At 41.7% G+C, this 17,578-nt stretch overlaps 1 protein-coding gene and 1 long non-coding RNA gene across 2 annotated transcripts in view; one reads left to right on the top strand and one right to left on the bottom strand.

Annotated features, from left to right (window-relative positions):
• The window catches only part of VIT (vitrin), a 53,999-nt gene extending 38,848 nt beyond the window's left edge, over positions 1 to 15,151 (bottom strand). The window contains exon 1 of the mRNA XM_005022225.6: positions 14,855 to 15,151. The gene's annotated coding sequence lies outside the window, so the exon portion shown is untranslated. The remainder of the gene's footprint in view (positions 1 to 14,854) is intronic.
• LOC119716425 (uncharacterized) lies at positions 6,784 to 14,844 on the top strand. Its single transcript, XR_005264380.2, has 3 exons — positions 6,784 to 8,083; positions 10,292 to 11,227; positions 12,372 to 14,844. It is a non-coding gene; the product is annotated as an uncharacterized lncRNA (long non-coding RNA).
• Positions 15,152 to 17,578: the final 2,427 nt, after the last annotated feature.

Raw genomic sequence — 17,578 nt, 5'->3', positions numbered from 1 at the left:
TTTTTCCTTCTGTCCAAGTTTTGCCTTTTTCCTCAGTGAAACCAAGATTTCATCCTTCATACTTATTTCTGAAGCCAGTGGTAACAGAGGACATGACAGATATGGACATGCTCATGCAGCTATTCAAGTTCATTTGCTAGTTTTCTAGGGAGTATTCGCAGACTTGTACTGTCTGCATGTCCAATTGCACCCCATAATTTCACAAATGTAAGGAGAACATAAATTTGCTTACTCTTGAAGCAAGTTGTGCAAAGTATCTTGTAATCACATCATTGATTTTGAGCCAAATTACGGGATTATTTCCTTTCCTTATTGTGTGTGTGTGAGAACATGCCTGAGAATGAGAAGAGTCTCGGAACATCTGGACAACATTTTTCTCTGGGTCTACGTATGCAGTTCCTGATGTCTGCCATTCCTGAAGCTCTTGTCCAGACTACAAGACTACAGGCTTATCACAGGTATCCTCTTTTTCCTGAGCATCACCTCCCATATTGCTTTTGTGGTCACTTTTCCCCTCTGTAACATCTGGGAGATGTTATATGGGGGAATATTTTTATCTTTATTTGCATTCATTTATTGACGTGCCCACTGTTTCTTTGAATTTGAAAGAGTTACAAGTGGGCTGAATGAGTAGTGTTTGAGCAGTCAGTGGATAGAAGTTTAGCATGACAATGAAAACAAAAAATAATTGTATTTTTAAACTGTCTTTCTAATGAGTTACGGAGCTTGAGAAGTGAAGCTTTTAATCTCTAGCAAATTAGGAGACACTACTTTAAACAAGGCATAGGAGGAAACAAAAAAGAGGAAATCATCACAATGTATGAGGATTAATTCCTTACCTCTAGTAGCAAGTGTTCATTATATTATGATTGCTGGGGAAATCCTGGGTTGGATGCTTGTAATTAACATCAGTCATTAAAATACCACAAAATGCCTAACAAATATCAGAGAGTGAGAAAATATTTGTGTGTTGTAGAGGAAAAACTCAAGGAGCAAAATGAAAGAAAATTGATTACATGCTTACAAATGGCAAGCTTTGCACTAAAGTCAAAATTAGCTTGCTATCAAAGAAAGTATAGAGAGTAAGTACTAAAGCTGGAAACGGTTAGGGAAAACAAGTTGTCTGCCTCCTGGAAAACATGGCAGTGACAGATTCCACTCAGAGATTTGTGTACTCGGACCTGGGCTTCTCCCACCTCAGGAAGGAAAATTAGAAGGACAAGACAGATATAGGGCAGAGGGAAAAAATCCACAATCTTTCCTCAAAGTCAATGTTTCCACATTTTTTATTTTAATTGCTCTTCTTTTTCAAGAAAACCACATGTTTATTGAGTGAGAAAGATGAAAATAGTTTGCCAGATTAAACTGAGTTCATCCAGTTGTAGGCCTATATAATTTATAACTGTTTTTACACAAGCCAGCTGTACCTCCAATTTCTGCTTCTGTATTATGGTCAGGGAACTCAAAATGCCAGCAACTATGGTTAACAGTATTGCTTGGAAATTTTGGTACTGCACCTTTCCTCATCAATCTCAGTAAAACCTGCTAACTGCTAAGGTGGAGAGAAGCAGAAGTTGCCTAGAAGCCACCAAGCTGAATCCCGGGGCATGGAAAGCTGCTCATGGGGCTGTGTCCTTCTCAGAATAGTGGGCAGCATGGTCAGGGATAACCCCAGGCTGTGCAAGCAGTAGCAGCAAGACCACATCAGTTCTTACTTCAGCTCAATCCCAGGAATAGGAGATGCAGACTGAGGGACTTGCTGGCCACTTGCAGAAATACCATACACCTTTAAAGGCTGTGCTGGTGTTGACTGGGCATTCCCCAAATCTATAGCGAGTAAAATCAGCAGTGGCATCTTTATTTAAAGTCAGAGAGAGCTGTGAGAATTAGTCTTGACAGTATTTGGCTTAGTGCTAAAACACTTTCATCTCCAGTTTAACTGGAGTAGAAGAGGGATGGGATAGTGAAGGATACATGTGAAAGCTGCCTCACGGGTGGATTGCTGTGTGCCTTGCTGTGGACAGAGTCCAATGTTGCCTGACTTTTCCCATCTCACAAAATATATAAACCACCAGTGCTGCACAAGAGCTCTTGTTGCTTTCCAAAGGCCCTGCTGTCCCCATGCCCGACCATCCCAAGGCCAGCTGCACCAGGCACCATCCCAGCTCTCCTGGGTGGCAATGAAGTACTATGAATGTCCGGTAGAAAGAGGCCAAGAAATCTAAATAGAATTCATATATAAAGTCTATCAAGAGGCAAATGAGTTCAGCAGACTCCTTAGCCTGCAATAACAGGTATTTTACCGACAGGAAAGTTAATAGAAGCATTTAGGCAAGGCTGTTCGATTTACCTGACAGATTTGTTGTCAGAGCTACTCTCAAAAGCATGCTACTGGGGACTGTGCTGTTGCTGGTTCAGCTTTTACTGGCATCCTGATGGAAATAAATTTTAATAAAGAAACTTATTTTTCCAATTATATTAATTTCTATGTTAGGCATTGGTATACCAGGAAAAATGTGCAGATATCCTATATATAGGTAGTATGAGACCTCCTATATGGTGGGCTAGCATGGCATCCGCTACTTTCAAAATCTTAAAAGGAGCAAAAGTCTGGAATAAAATGGTGTTTTTTGTCTTTCTCTGGGAAGAAAAGAGGAAGTAGGGCTCTGATCTTCCAAATGGACCTATGTGTATGACTGGCCCTCTAGTCTAAATTCAATGGCAGCTTTGGGGATGTCTGCAGATTGAGAATGACACTTTGCAATTAAACAAGAAGCTAGTGTCCCTTTCTTACTTTACAAAACTAATAGATCTCATTAACTCAAAAACTGAAGTTTCTGCTTTGGTTTAATCTATAGTATGAGTTTTGCTGAGATTTCTCCTTTTATCTACCATTGTAAGTCTCAGTGTGTTTAATATTTTTTTTTTTACACCCTAGATTTTTTTCTTGGGAACCTAATATCACCACTTCATGCATGCAACTATTAACTTGTCTGTGAAAGACAGAGGTTTACACACCAAAGTCTTTAAATATTTTTGTTTTATTTCAATAACCATACAGAAAACCCCCAATTCGCCTGATTTTCCATGTTTTCTGCTAAAGTAGGATGTGCTTCGTGTAGGTCTGGTATTGATCCTCCCCTTTGATCCCAGATCTTATTTTTGTTTTGAAGATTATTCAAACCTCATGCCCTTCAAACACCTATTATATGCAATCTGATCTCACCTCTGAGAAATAACCGATCAAAGTCCTCCACTGATGTTACCACAAATTTACCATCAAGTGGCCACATGAATTTACACCTCAGCCTTCTGCAGTTCTTGTCCTGACTCCCTGCTATCAATACCTGGTTAAACCACCTGTCCCTCAGAAGTGTGATGCAAGGGGCCGCACAGATGCATAAGAGAATAACCCATATTGCCATTAACTTTAAGAAAGCCAAAATAAGAAATCTTATGTACAAGAGGAGTGTGTCTGCTGTTTCCATAGCTGGGATAAATGATATCAAAATCTCACATGGTCTTTCTCTCATGGATTTTGTATTCCTCCTTTCTGCCTATGGCATCTCTACTACAGTTTAGAGTACTCAGTTCAGAGTAAAGAGCCATTTAAAACATGATATGTTTAAAATATTTTTAATACTAATCTGTGTGGCATTATTACTAATGCATTAATAAAAATGTGATTACTGTACCTTTTTCAGACATTTCTGAAGGATAATTAGTCAGCCAGCACAGGAGCATGCTGTGTCCTACTTATTAACTTCTAGCTGGGAAAATGCATTTGGGATATTTTTTAAAAAGCCAAGAGTGAGAGAAGATATCAATAGTTGGTTAATAGCAAGGTCTTTCCTAATGCCTGGCTTCCCAGTCAGGTTCTGAGAGTTTTCACTGAGGAAACTGTGTTTTCTTCAGACTTTTTTTTTTTTTTTCAGTGGAAAGTCAAGCCAAAAAACATCTTCTTCCAGCTGTCTTGGACTATATGTTTTTCCCTGTATTATCTTACTGTGAGAAGTTCCCATGGGCTGGGTTTCCTTGTCTTTGCATTCTGGTGTCTGTGGTGCTGTGCCTGACTACCTGCCCTTCATCAGCCCAGTCTCCTGCCCCTGCTGGGGGACCGCAGCAGGGATTTTACATAATTTTAGTTTTCCAGCCTCATGAAATTCCTGTCATAACACACAAAATGGGAAAAAGAAAAAAAAAAGTTATAATGTCCAGTGCCCTGGTTATGTTTGCTATGTCCAGTAGCTGTGGCTCCTTTCACTCCCAGCAATGGGATGCTAAAGCATCTTTTCAGTTTGTGTCTCATTAGTAAACCAGAATAATGGATGATATTTTGGGAGCCCTGATTCACTGGCATCTTCTGTTCCTTTTCTGTGACACTCTTCATGAACTGAGAGATAATGCCAGCTATGCTTACCAGATTTCCATTAATTATTTGCAGTCCTAGTTGGTTAACTAGTGACCACTCAATATTAAATCTCCCAAACTTTATGCTGGATTTTTTTTTTTTCCTAGTACATTTCCTCATCTGTATCCTTCTCACCACCATAACAGATGCTATTACTATACCAGGAAAGCAGTGTATGTGCATTATATCAATGCTGCTTAAACCCATGTTAAGTCATGCACAAATGCAGTAAAAAGCATCTCCTTCAGTGTTTCCAAGTGTAAGCCCCATCCTAACATTTTGAAATCAAATTTCTATTTGAAAGAAGGTTGATTCCTTTTTCCTGTGCTAAAAATATTTGAAAAAGCTCAAATGCCAGTGAAAAGACAGAGTTAGCAAACCATTCTTTTAGGATATAAAGTCAGGTTTTTATGCCTTTTAATAGCAGCTCGGCTCTTATAAAGCTCTCAGGGAGCTGCTACATGAAAGAACCTCTACAAACAAACAGATGGTTTTGATCTGTATAAACTGTTACTGTATGGAAAACTATACTTTTGCTGATGGAAGCGCAGGTTTTAAGTAAGTCCTTGATGTTTTGTGTAAGGCATTGCTGTCCATTACATGTGCAAACAGAAATTCTTTGCTGGTGCCATGTGCTTTGACTCTGCAGGCGTTAGCAGTTTGTTTCCTGTAATCTCCTGTGCTGCAGAAATTAATTTCTGTACTTCCTTTGTACCACAATAAAGCGTGCTATTGTTCTCCTTCTCAAGAGGTTATAATACAGCAGCAACACTGGCACTGTTAAAAAAACAGAAGTGGACTTTGTTTGAAAGCTATTTGAGCAAGTAGTTTGGAGTTAACAACACCATCTTAGAGCACTGTGGGTTGAGTTAGATATGTGCTCCTTACAGGAAAATCAAGTGGGTTTGGTGTAGGTGTGAGTATAGCGGTTCAGATAAACAAGCTTATCATCGTCTTTGCAGATAAAAGATTTTATTTATTTATTTATTTATTTTCCTATTGTTTCTTTTAAAAAATGTTTCACTCTTTCTTGGTTTCATGTTCATATTCTGTCCCCATAGTATAGTACCTTGCTCGCCATTATAATATAGCTGTGCATTTTGGTGCACACTGGGTAATAGGGCTAATACCTGTCACATGCAATTTTCTTTCCTCTCTTTTCTCCTCAAGGGGAAGGAATGCTGTTCACTCAGTGCATTGATTTGCTCTGAAAGTCTATACACAAAAAAAATCCAAATAGTAGTTTATTTTAAAAAGACAGGTAGTGAGTTCTGCTGAGCTAGAAAAGCAGTGGTGATAACTGTATTTTATTCCAGAAGCTTAGATTGTCCCGCAGGTATCCTAGGTCAGGACACTGGGTAACAGAAGTAAGACTCAAAATGCTAGCTTGTAAGCATGAGCTCATTTGCATGGGATGCTGGACTTTTGTCTTGTAATGGCCTGAAATAAAATATATTCATACAGGGATTTAAAAATATCATAGAAACCATTACCTTCTGTTATAAAAAAGATGAGGGAAAGCTCAACTCTTTTCTTTCATATATGAAGGAAATTGGAAGGAACTTGCTATAATTGAAGCAAGAGAAAGCTTGTATCTGCACTAGCACCATCTGCAAGGATAGGACATTTCATACCTTATCAGATCAAAGAGAGGAAAACAAATAAATTGCCCACACTGTTTGTGGGAAGTGTCAGTAAGAAACTCAGAGTCTCCTGTACCATGTGCATAATTAAACCTTCTTCAGCTTTCAGAGGAGCTTGGGCTTTGGTTGCAAACAGGAGGCTTGGCCAAACAGCAGGAAGAGACAAAAGGACAATCCCTGTCCCAGCTAGGGGTAGGTGCCTCTGTGGGAATACGTGTAGGACTGAGAACCCAAAATTACCTCCTGGAGGCGGTACTCAGATTCACTTTGCTAAGTTATCCAGTGCCTCAGAAAGAGTTGATGAGGAAACACAGGCTTTTATGTCTGCAGGTGTTTCCACAGTGGTGGAGGAATTGGAAGAAATAATAGATGTTGCACATGAAGCAATTGTGCGTGTGATAAAATGAACAACCAGACCTCTGCTGGATGAGTTTCTGAGTCTCTGGACAGCTTGCACTTCTGCCTCAGTGTCTTTGTGTAACATAACATGCACAGCTAGCGTTAGGATCATAGGCAGGACTATTCATTTTGAATAAAAAGCCTTTACCACCTGAGCAGTAGCCACAGGCTCCTTGTCATCTCTTCCCTGTGGCCACAGGAATCCCACACTGGTCCACAGTTGTCCTTCCCCCCGTGGGTTGTCACACCCTCAACAGCAGGCTGGTGGTTGCTGCTGTTCCTGCTTAGCATTTTAAGCCTTTTGCTTTAGAGATGGGAGCTGAGGGCTTACATACTGCTCTGCTGCCTGAAGATGTATGTGCTGCTTTCCACCATCTTGCTATACCGAGGTAGCTGTCAGCTCTGTTTCTCAAAGAAATTCAGCTGACTGGTGCTAGCATGTGGTCACTGTGCTCAGGTTGGGCTGTTCAGCCTATTGAGTGGTCTGTGAGTGTGAAGAGAGTTAATATTTTTTTGAGAGGGTGCCAAGGATGCCTGGGCACATTCTCCCCTCTCTGATGAAACTTGACCACTGCATGGTCAAGTCCATAAGACCTGTGAAGATGCCAAAGGAGCCTTGCTCTGTGGTTTGGACATAGATGGGGAGGAGGACACAGGGTGCTGGGACCCTCCCTGGGTTTCAGAGGTCCCAATGCTACCTCAGTTGCACTTGGGGCACACAAATACTTTTCTATTTATTCCAGAGACACTTTAAGAAATGTTCACATGTGGATTTTCAAGAAGAATTTAGTCCAAAACAGCTCCAGTCAGGTAGGTAAAATGACGATGCTATACCCAGCAATTTAGAGCTGAATAAAAACACCCAAGCAGCCCTGTGCTTCTCATTTTATATTCATGCAGTGCCCTGAAATTAAACCAACATAAGGCTGAAGTAACAGTGACAAATGGTTTCTCTGCTTTCCACAGAGCTCGTTTAGAAGAAGGTAATTTATTTAAAACTATAGTGTGATTTAACTTGCCAGACCTTTCTGAGGGCCTAAATAAAACTGCAATGATTATACTTTCTCATCTGTCTCACAGAGATAACCACCAATTATGCTGGCCTGATCTGTTCCTCCCAGCAGAGGAAGAAATTCAGTTAGGATATGTCACCCACTCACAGAGAAAATACAGTTTGGAATATCTGGATGACTATATCTGTGAGGGTCATTGCACCATGCTTTCCTGATTTCTTTTTACATTTAATAACGTATTATTTTATGTTACATTTTTTCATTTCAATGCACAGCTTTTATTGCTCACTGGGAATCGCTGTTAGCTCCGACCTGTGAAGCCCTGTCCAGACAACTACCTTCTGTCTGTCCGTCCCCCACAGCTCTCGTATCTCGTGTATCTCCTCCCCTTGCTCCCAGGCTTGAGCCCTGCTCTGTCTGTGCACTGGAACTTGCTCACTGCTGAGGGCAACCTCTTTCCCTTTCCTAATTTAATTACTTCTCCCTAATACCAGCCAGGTCCCAGCTGGGTACTGTCAGTCCTGGCAGTGCCGTGTTCCCAAGAAACCGAGAGCGAATGTTTGACATGAAGGGAATGGGAATATCTGCAATCCAGCAGTGCCTGAGGGATGTGTTAGGTAGGGAGAGTAAGATTCTTGGCCACATTTCTTTCACTTTTTATGAAAAAAAAAAAAGTGTTTCTATTTTCAACAAAACACCCAGTTCTGAAAAGTCAAAGTGACTTTTGAAAGTGCAATATGTGGTTTCTCAGTTTGGATGCACAATAAACAAGCACTGAATAACCACGCTATTGTGCTGCCTGCAAGCTAAGAATTATTGTAGTGTGTCAGAATTCCCCCGAAGGTACATATTTGGCCTAAAAGTGAAGAATTTGTGTAAAAGGCACTGAATAAACTGCACATCACTCTGGAGATGGTTTGGGGAATTTTTGTAGCATGTTGAGACACAGCTTGACACCTTTTTGTTTGGTAGAAATTTAGACACAGAAATTTAGAGAAAATGTAGGATGTGTATGCTCTGCTTATTAAAGCTACATGTATCCCTCTACTGCAAAAGTGAATTTTATCTCCAAATTGAAAGCAAACCCAGTCCTTAAGCATGCTGATAAACTTATACAGCATCTCACAGAAAACCAGAATGGATGCTGTATCAATTCAGTATCTCCTGCACTCAGCACAACTACTCATGCCAAAGCCATGGACTGGTTGGATAAGGATTCATAAAACATACGCAATTAAAAAAACTAACTGGAGCCCTCCTGGCATGTGGCACTGGTTTTAGATAAGGCAGTAAGCAGTCAAATTGATCGATGCCTAGTAATGGTGACTTGATTAAGGAAATATCGTACACAAAATATCTTCAGCAAATCAGGCAGGGCTATCACTAGACGTGGCTGTTGTGTGGAGCCTTTTGAAAACAGTGGTCCTGTGAATATTATTTCTGCTTTTTAATGATTGCAGAAGATATCCTGGGACTCCATGCTGCTTTTGAGATGAAAGTGAGCTACAGGTTTGCATGGGTGCCAGCAAATATAAATGAGGATGTTAGGGGTTTCTGAAGAGGCACTGCTGGTCAGAGACTTGACATCATGCAGGCCAAGCTGTGCAGCCCTACGTTATGCGTGTTGGCAGCCCTTGGCAGATGGCAGGAGTGGGCTGTCTAGCACACAGGGCATGCAGACAACACGGCAGGTGGTTACGCTTCCAAAACTGTATCCTTTATGTGTATGAGTGCCCTGGAGGCAGATAAAGAGCTAGTGAATGTGGTGGCATGGAACATGGCATCCAGAGCTTGGCCATGGATACTGTGACAGCATAGGTGCAGCCAGAAATTTTTGAGAAATACATCTGAAGACCAGGCTGATACTGATTTAATAATTTTGCCCATTAGAAACTTTTAAAACTTGCTGTTTTGGCATAGAGATGAATCATTGTCTCTGAGAACCCAAGATCAAAAAGGAAAACTGTGCTAATCGCATGGATTGGGAGCAAACAGGTGATCAAGAGCAAGAACATGTAATTTAGGGTGAAAGGTCTGTTTTAAAAACAGAACAAAGCCTGCAGACCTTAATACTGCATAATCTACTTCCATGCTCAGGAATTTTGTTCTGAACTTTGGTTTGAAGAGACTACCATATAAACTTCTAGTTATTGCCTAAAATTTATTCTTTAGATGCACAAATTTTGCCTGTGAGAATCAAAGATGTAGACCATGGAAACCTGAGATGCTACATCCCAAATCACCACATATTTTGAGAAGCATTTTGGTAGAAAGACTGCCCCCAGAGTAGGGTGAGAGAACATCTGTCTGACCTGGGCATGGTGCTTACCCCATGCTTGTGGAAAATGTCAGGTGTCCACTTTCATTCCTGGCAGATTCATGAGTACACGTGTGGTACCTATATTTGACCTCAGAAGCAGTTCTGTTTGCACCAAATTGTTTCATAGCAATTACTCTAAATTTCTATAACCTCCTCCCTTCCTCGTCTGGACACTCCTCTCCTTCTCTCCATTTAACCTCATCTCCAACCAGTCTCTCTCCTTTTATACCTTCCATGTTCAAATGCTTCTTCCACCAAGCCTGGGAGAACAAAATAATAGCGTGCTGCAGATGCATTTCCAGAGAGGTGAGCAAGGTGGGCTTCCACCTGGGTGAGCAAGGTGGGCTCCTGTCATCCTAAGCTGGCTGGTAGTGGTGCTGACAGCCAACGGAGTCGTGGATCCCTTACCCTGGTGTAACTCTGACTCACTGGAGGTGACCAGGGCCAGGATACACAGCGCTGCTGCCAGCTTTCCTCTGTCTCACCCTTCTTCTACTGACTCCAGGGTAAGCTGCATATTTGGTGAAAAGAGAAAGAACGGAGCCTTCTGAATCCTTAAGGGAACCTGGCAGAGAGAGCCAGAGGTACAGACGTGGCCGCATTCAAACTTCCCTGTAAACAAGTGATTTTGGAGAGGTAAAAATTTCCACAGTTTTATGTACAAGCCCGGAGGCACTGGAAATCCCCAATGCATCCTGGTGGGGACATTAAAGGATTGTGTGAAGCTACACAAAGATCATTCAGAATTTTACCAGAAATTTTGGCTCATGTAAAACTGTCACTTGGCAATTATGAATTTTTTCATAGGAAACCAGCTGCCAGCTGAGAAACTGTTGGCTGCTGTGTTACATGCATTGCATTTACAAAGCTATTTTATAGGGTGACAGGCCAAAATACAGTTTCCAAATGCAGTTTGCATCTTCAAAGTATTTTTTATATCTGTATCCATGGGATGTCCTGTAGAATGAGACACATTAAGGATAGCTGACATAGATAGTGCTGTTAATGTGCCTCTGAACTCTTAATGCACCCTGCTGCTCTGGAGATAGAGCAGAGGTAGGATGGGCTTAATGGTTACTAGAAAGCCAGTTCAGTCAGGACAGTAAGGCTTGGCAGGTTAAGACCTGCTTAGATCTTGATTTGAACGAAGCAAGGATGGTTATAAACACTCTTCTGATTCAAATGTGTTCCCAGTTTGGGGGATGAGCTATAGATTTGGGTGCTCTGCTTCAATGGTGAAAGCAAAATCTGCAGATGGTGTTGTTATTCTAATTAAAATATAGCTCCAACTTAAAATGCTGGTTCCTACTCATTGGGAAATCTTGTTTCTGATCTGGAAATCTTCTTTCTGGCTTTTTCCAGGGCTCGTTTGCTGAAAAAAATGACCCAGTCACATCCTTGCTACTGTGCAGAGATGCCAGCTCAGAGAAGGTGGCAAGAGGTAAGGTGAGCAGGCTGTGGGCAGAGGGAGCGGGCAGCTGTGCTGCTCTGCTGGCAGGGCACCCGGCAGGGGATGTGGCAGCAGCCCTCAGACACCACAAAATCTGCGGCTGCCCCAGCACAGAGCTTAGTGCTGAATGTTTGTAGAGCCCTGAGCCAACACTCAGGTAGCTAAACCATGAGTGTCGCCGTCGTGACTGCCCACTTCTGATTCATCTCCCTGTCTGCAAGGGTCAGACATAGCCACAGTCTGCAGTCGTTGCTGGTGGGTATAGCTACCCCCACAGATGCCTTAGGAGCCTACACCATGTCAGAAGTCTCCCCAGGATGCCTGTGGGTAAAATCTCATCTGCAATACACACTGCTGTGTTACCCATCGCAAGCCCCTTCACACCTCTCTTTTTGCCACTGCAGGGCATTATAGGGAGTCTGCAAGAAGCATCCTTACTGCTCCCTCCCACAGAGCTTGCAGCCGCACGCGCAGCCCTGTTGGGCTGGGGGCTAAAAGAGTTCACCCACAAGATGCAGGCTGTCATGAGCCAGACGGTCAGAGTTCAATTTACTGATGTAGATACAACCGAAACAGCCGCAGGTTTTCTGGGCACTCTGCACTGCTCTGCCATCTTCAGTGACATGGGGAGGCTGCACTGCCTGCACAGCATTCACCCAAGTTTTCCGAGTGTGAAATGTGCAATAAATAAAGGAATCAGAATGGAAAAGAATGGCATCTGCTCCAAGACAGTTAGAGAGGCTCTTTTACAGGCGAATGAACCACCAATTTGTAGTAAGACATTGTTTTCTAAACATAGCATAAAAACTGTTATCTTGCTTGGCTGGTCATTAGAAGGGAGATAATTATAGTCTCCGTGTGACAATCGGGCCCTGAACACTGGCTGCATTGTCCCACACCCCAGCTGAATCCCCCAGCACAGGCACCCAAGGCCAACAGCACAGGAACAACGTGCTCCTTGTGTGCAGGCAAGTTCAAAAAAGTGACTGAAGTGTTTAAGGAGGTGCTAAGCACCTATCTCTCCCTGTGGGCCTTGAAAACTACTCAAGGCGGGCAAAATAAAACGCAACCAACCAACTAACTTTAGTTTTGCGTTTATTTCTGTTTTGTTCTGTGTTTCTGTTTTCCAACCCAGATCAGCAAGCCCTGAATGTGACGTGATGCTGCAGCACGTCAGAGGAGTCCTGGTGGACCCAGAGCTTCAGGAGGCCAGAACATCTCCCGGGACTCTCAGAAAACCCTGGACCACCTGTCCAGAAAATACAGTGCCTCCCCACGCCACTGCAGTGGGCCAACACACGCCTTGCTGATCCAGCATCTGCCCATCCCAGTCCCAAAATCTCTGGTATGGGGATTTGGTGACTTTGTGTGCCAGAGCATTGTGTTTCTGTGTATTTAGCCTCAAGATGCCGGAGAAGGAATACAGTCACAGTTGTGGATAGTAAGCTGAACTAGCCATTTTATTGCTCAGTTCGTTTGGCTATCCTAAATATCTTGCCTATCATCAGTTAGGAGCAGAGATGTGAGCACGTGTATCCTAGGTCTTGAGTTAGCATGTAAGTTACTGGGCAGTATTTTCTTTCTAAACCTCTATTTGTGACTCTGGGGTGAATAGGAAAAAATTAAATTTCTCCAGACAGACTAGGTACAGTCAAGTCCTTGATGCCACTGTTACATAAACTTCAGGTTTATATTTAGCAGTGTTTTCTAAAAAGCAATGGCCAGAAATAGCAAATAATTCTGTTCTTTCACCTGAAGCAATCAGACTCTTCCCATCTTCTGTGTTTACATTGTGTCTCACCCAGTCTTCTTCAGAAATACTCAAAGTAATCAAGTTTAACTAAAGGGAATGTTAAAAATTAATTTCCTACTAAATTCCTACTACTTTTGTGAAAGTAAGTAGCTGGGTGAAGGGGTGAATGTTAATCTTTGTTAATGTTCCCACTAAATGAGAGACTTCAGTAGGAACTCATTCTTTATTAGGCATCAGAGAACCCACAGAGACTCATTCTTGCATCCCAAGTTTGAGGAAACAGTTTCCTTGATGGTGTTGGTTGTAAAACTACTTAGTTCAATCAGCAGTGGTAAGTCTTGTGCAAAAATACTGCCAAAGAAGAAAGTGTTTTGAAGAAAGTAGCGAGCGAGTTAAGAACATGAAATTCCTGCTACAGGCAAAAGCACAATGCAATATTCAATTATACTGGTAAAACATCAAGGTTTTTTAATTTTTTTTTCTTTTTTTCTTTTCACTCCAATTAATTAAATACTCCTATGTCTTGAATAACAGAAAGACGGGAAGCTTTTTCCAACACCCCAGTGAGAACAACCCCAGCAACTCAAAGCACTAGATAAAATATGGAAGGAAAATAAGTCTTTGTAATAAGATACCAATTCAATATTCAGAAACTAATGTGCACATGCAATCCTTTTTGCATGTGCACATTATTTTTCCTTGAGCTCTGCATTTCCGAGAGACCAGTCTTATAGTAATCACTTTAATTCAAGTGATAATCTGAGCAAGGACTGAAGGACGTGGTACTACAGGTACAGCAAAAAGCCAGTCTTCAAGGAGAGTCGTGCAAGGTGTTTTTATCTTTGACATGCTAAAACACACACTATAAACATATATGACTCCATTGCTATTCTCAGTCAAATAGATCTTCTAAACCATCTAAACTGAAGAAACTTTTTCTCTGTGCTTGCTTGTTTTTGGTCTTCCGTTTAAATTTTGGAGGGGTTAGAGGAAAAGGAGGATCTGCCTCTGAAATCTGTAACTCCTGTTTTGCTCTGGATGTGGCGTAGTTCCCATAAACTCTAGAAACAAAATATCAAGTAGGGTTGAAAGTTTGCTTGGGGCATTCGGTTCATGTTTGTACTAGTCTGACAGAAATCACATTTTGAAGAGACTTATCGAGACTTTAATCTCTCCACAGAGAGCTGAACGGCTGTGGCAGGCTTGACAATGCTATTCATTTTTGGAGCCTCACCAGCAAAACAAGTGCTCGGCACAAAGGGGCATATAGAGTCTAGGCTACTGTACAGCTCATGCATCTGTACTTATCCGACTAGCAAAGAATATGCTGTATAGGTCATATGAGTGGAATAACGCTATTTTCTGTTCTGTGTCCTGTAGATTAGCGTTCCCCGGAGTCATCTAGTGCTAATTAATGATACAACGCATACCTCCCTATTGATCAAAGAGGTGAAGAAAAAGTCTTGAAAGCAAAAGTACTTTAAACACAGGGAACAAGTCATATTACATCTTACACACTATTTGAATCGTTGGCATATATATGTCTATTGGTGTGTGACTAATATACACCATGCTTTATGAAAGAGTTAAGCCCTTGCTATTCAGCATGTGTGTCCACTTTAACAGTAGGGGTTTAATGCTTTTATAAAAACTTAATAAAACCTATATAAAGTACAGTTTCATTTTACATCGATGTCCAAATCTCCTTAAGTCTTTGATCTTATGCACACAGCTGGAATGTTAAACAAAAAGTTATGTCCCTACAGTTTCTTAGCGGTGAAAATATAACTACTATCAACACACAAAAAGGCAATATTCCCTCTCCCCAACAAACAAATATAGTAGAGAAACAACATCAAAATTACCTTGCTTGAGGTGTGTAACTTTTTATTCCTTTCCTCCACACAGTATGAAAGTGCTATTTTTTCCCAGCTTTTCTGTACCACAAACTCCAGCCAACATTATTCTAAAGAATCGGAGGCAGGCGGCGAAGGGAGGCCTGGACACCTTTTCTCTTTCAGAGAGGAGCTAATCAAACATTCCCATCGAGCTCCCAGCTCTGTGAAAGGCACATTGCCCTCCCTTCCTCCCTCCCTCTGCTCCTCTCTCCCTTTCTGACTCTCTCCCTCTGTCTCTCCCTCTCCCTCCCGCACACACAGACATAGAGAGCTCCTTACAGTGATTTAGCAGCTGAATTAGGCGGTCCTATTTTAAATATATGCTCCCTCCCACATGTTTTTTGGTAGGGATTTCTATGCTCCTTTTGCACTAGCCTGTCAGATTTGTTGAGTTTTTTTCTCTTTTGGAAGGTGAAGCAGTACTTCCCTGATGTTTTGGCTCAACTTTTTCCAGTTTCCCTACACAGTTCAGCACTGTAGTAAAAGGGCTACAACTAGTAGCCTGGAGTAAACTAAGTGGCTCTAAAGATCATAAATACCAGATTAGTTAGGTGAGAGTCAGATTTAAAGAGGTAAAACAGCTTTTGAAGAGCTGGATGCCTTAAATGTGAATAGCATCTTATTTTGTGAACAGTCACCCTGAAGCCAGAGGATTAGTGACAGAGCAAGTCTGTGAGTCTGACCACGGAGAAGCAGAAGTATGAAATGAGCATTAGCATGACTCCTTTCTGATCGGGGTGGGTGCAGGAATTTAACAAAAGCTGTCTAGGATGTCTAAAATAGCACTTGGTGTGACCTGGCCAAATGAGATGATAAACAAAAGTCAGGTTACTTTAAGAGGAAAATTTTATTGAGACCATCAGGATCACAGAAGTCACAAGATTATCAAAGAAAGGACTGGTATCATACCCTAGGATACTGAAGTGCAGGCTATAATCTGCAATTCCACCTAAGTATTCAGAACTGTAAAGGTAACCTGAGTGAACTTACACTGTTTTATCTCAGATGATTATTGGTAAAAAATTACATATAAAAATCTAGAATAAATACAGGAGACAGAGTTCAAAAGACACATTGAAACAATACATAGTTCCTGGCTACTTCTGATTTAACAATGCTGTAAATACATTTGGTTTCAGTGAAACTGATTAACATTTATTTGTGATTTTCCAGTCCAGTACTTATGGAAACAGCACAATAGCTCGACATGGTACAAACAACAGAGGTTTATCAAGAAGTTTCAGCTGTGTTACTAGTTTATAATCATCCATAATGATTTGATTCTCTCAATGATTCTCTGAAAATAAAAGTCTAGACTTGCCACAGTAACCCCTTCTGAGGCAGAATAAAGTATACTGGCAAAAATCTTGTCCAGATATCAAATCTACTAGTGGACCTAGCTAATAAATCCACTGAGAAACAAAACAACAAAACAAACAAAAACAAAACAAAACAAAACAAAAACAAACAACAACAACAACAACAAACAAGTCTTGTTAATTCAATTTATGACATTCAGAACTTATCAGCCTTTTCATAATGCTTTGTGAGGTTCATTTAGTCAGATAATCCTGGGCAAAAAAAAACAAAACTGAGTCCCTATGACTGCAGTTTCAGATGTACTGGGGGCTACACATCTAAATACTGGGGTTTTACAGCTAAGTGGCTGTGTCATTTCCCAGAACAACTGCAAGTCCCCTGATAGCCCCTTACTTACAGATGTTAATAGAAATAGTCTCACGTGTTTGGGCACATACATTCACTGGTATTTAGCCACTTATTTTCCACTCAAGAAGACTATTTTCAGAAACCCATAAGCATTTATGTATGTGTTTAGTTTCCTTTATATATAGCTTCTTATTGGTAGGTCAGTAATTAACTAAGAAGCTTCTTGAGTTAAATCCTAAAGTAACTTCAAAACAGAGCTGTATGTCAGGGAGTGAGAACAGAAGAGACGTGATGATGAGAGTGCTGATGAGCAAGCCTCTAGCAAACCAAGACATGGTCAGGCAGCAAAGGGCAGGACTGAATAGAAATAGCTGGACTGCTGCCTTGGGATGGAGGCATACAAAGCGGTGGATGACTGGGATAGCTGATACATGCAGAAAGCCCTCCTGAAGTTTTGCTTCTGGTACCTGCACTAGCTTTTTCAGGCTGTGGGTGTAGGCGTGCTGAACTTGGTCAGCAGGGTGTTGAAGCAACAGCTACAGCACCTCCACCTAGGTCACGCCCCATTGCTGCTGCAGGGTGGTAGTTTTACAAGAGGAACAGCTGAAAGATCCATTTCTCATTTTCCATGGCTGGATTATCTAATTTGTGGGTAAATTGTGCCCAGGGCAAAGAGCCAGCTTGTACCTGGCAGGACATAGCCCCAGTGCTGTGTGAATACAATTCTGTTGGCTCCAGAAAGCCTGCAGTGGTGCAGCCTTCTCCTTGCTACACCCACCTAAGCTCTGCTCAGGGCTCGGGGTCAGGGATGCTGCTGGTGGGCTGGCATGTTTCTGCATCACTGCCTAGGAGCTAACCCGGCATATCCTGGAAATGAGCATCCCAGGAAACACAGTGCAGAAACACTGAGTGGGCAGAAAAACTCCCTAAGTTTGTCATTATCCAGGGTATTCAGCCTCTCATTATTGTGTGTAATGGAGAGCTGAAGAGTATCAAAACAAAACACTGCAGAGGCAGCAGGCT

This window comes from Anas platyrhynchos, chromosome 3 (assembly GCF_047663525.1).
Source record: "Anas platyrhynchos isolate ZD024472 breed Pekin duck chromosome 3, IASCAAS_PekinDuck_T2T, whole genome shotgun sequence".
Taxonomy (NCBI): domain Eukaryota; kingdom Metazoa; phylum Chordata; class Aves; order Anseriformes; family Anatidae; genus Anas; species Anas platyrhynchos.
Note: the sequence above shows the minus strand (reverse complement) of the source record. Positions and strands in the feature narration are given on the sequence as shown.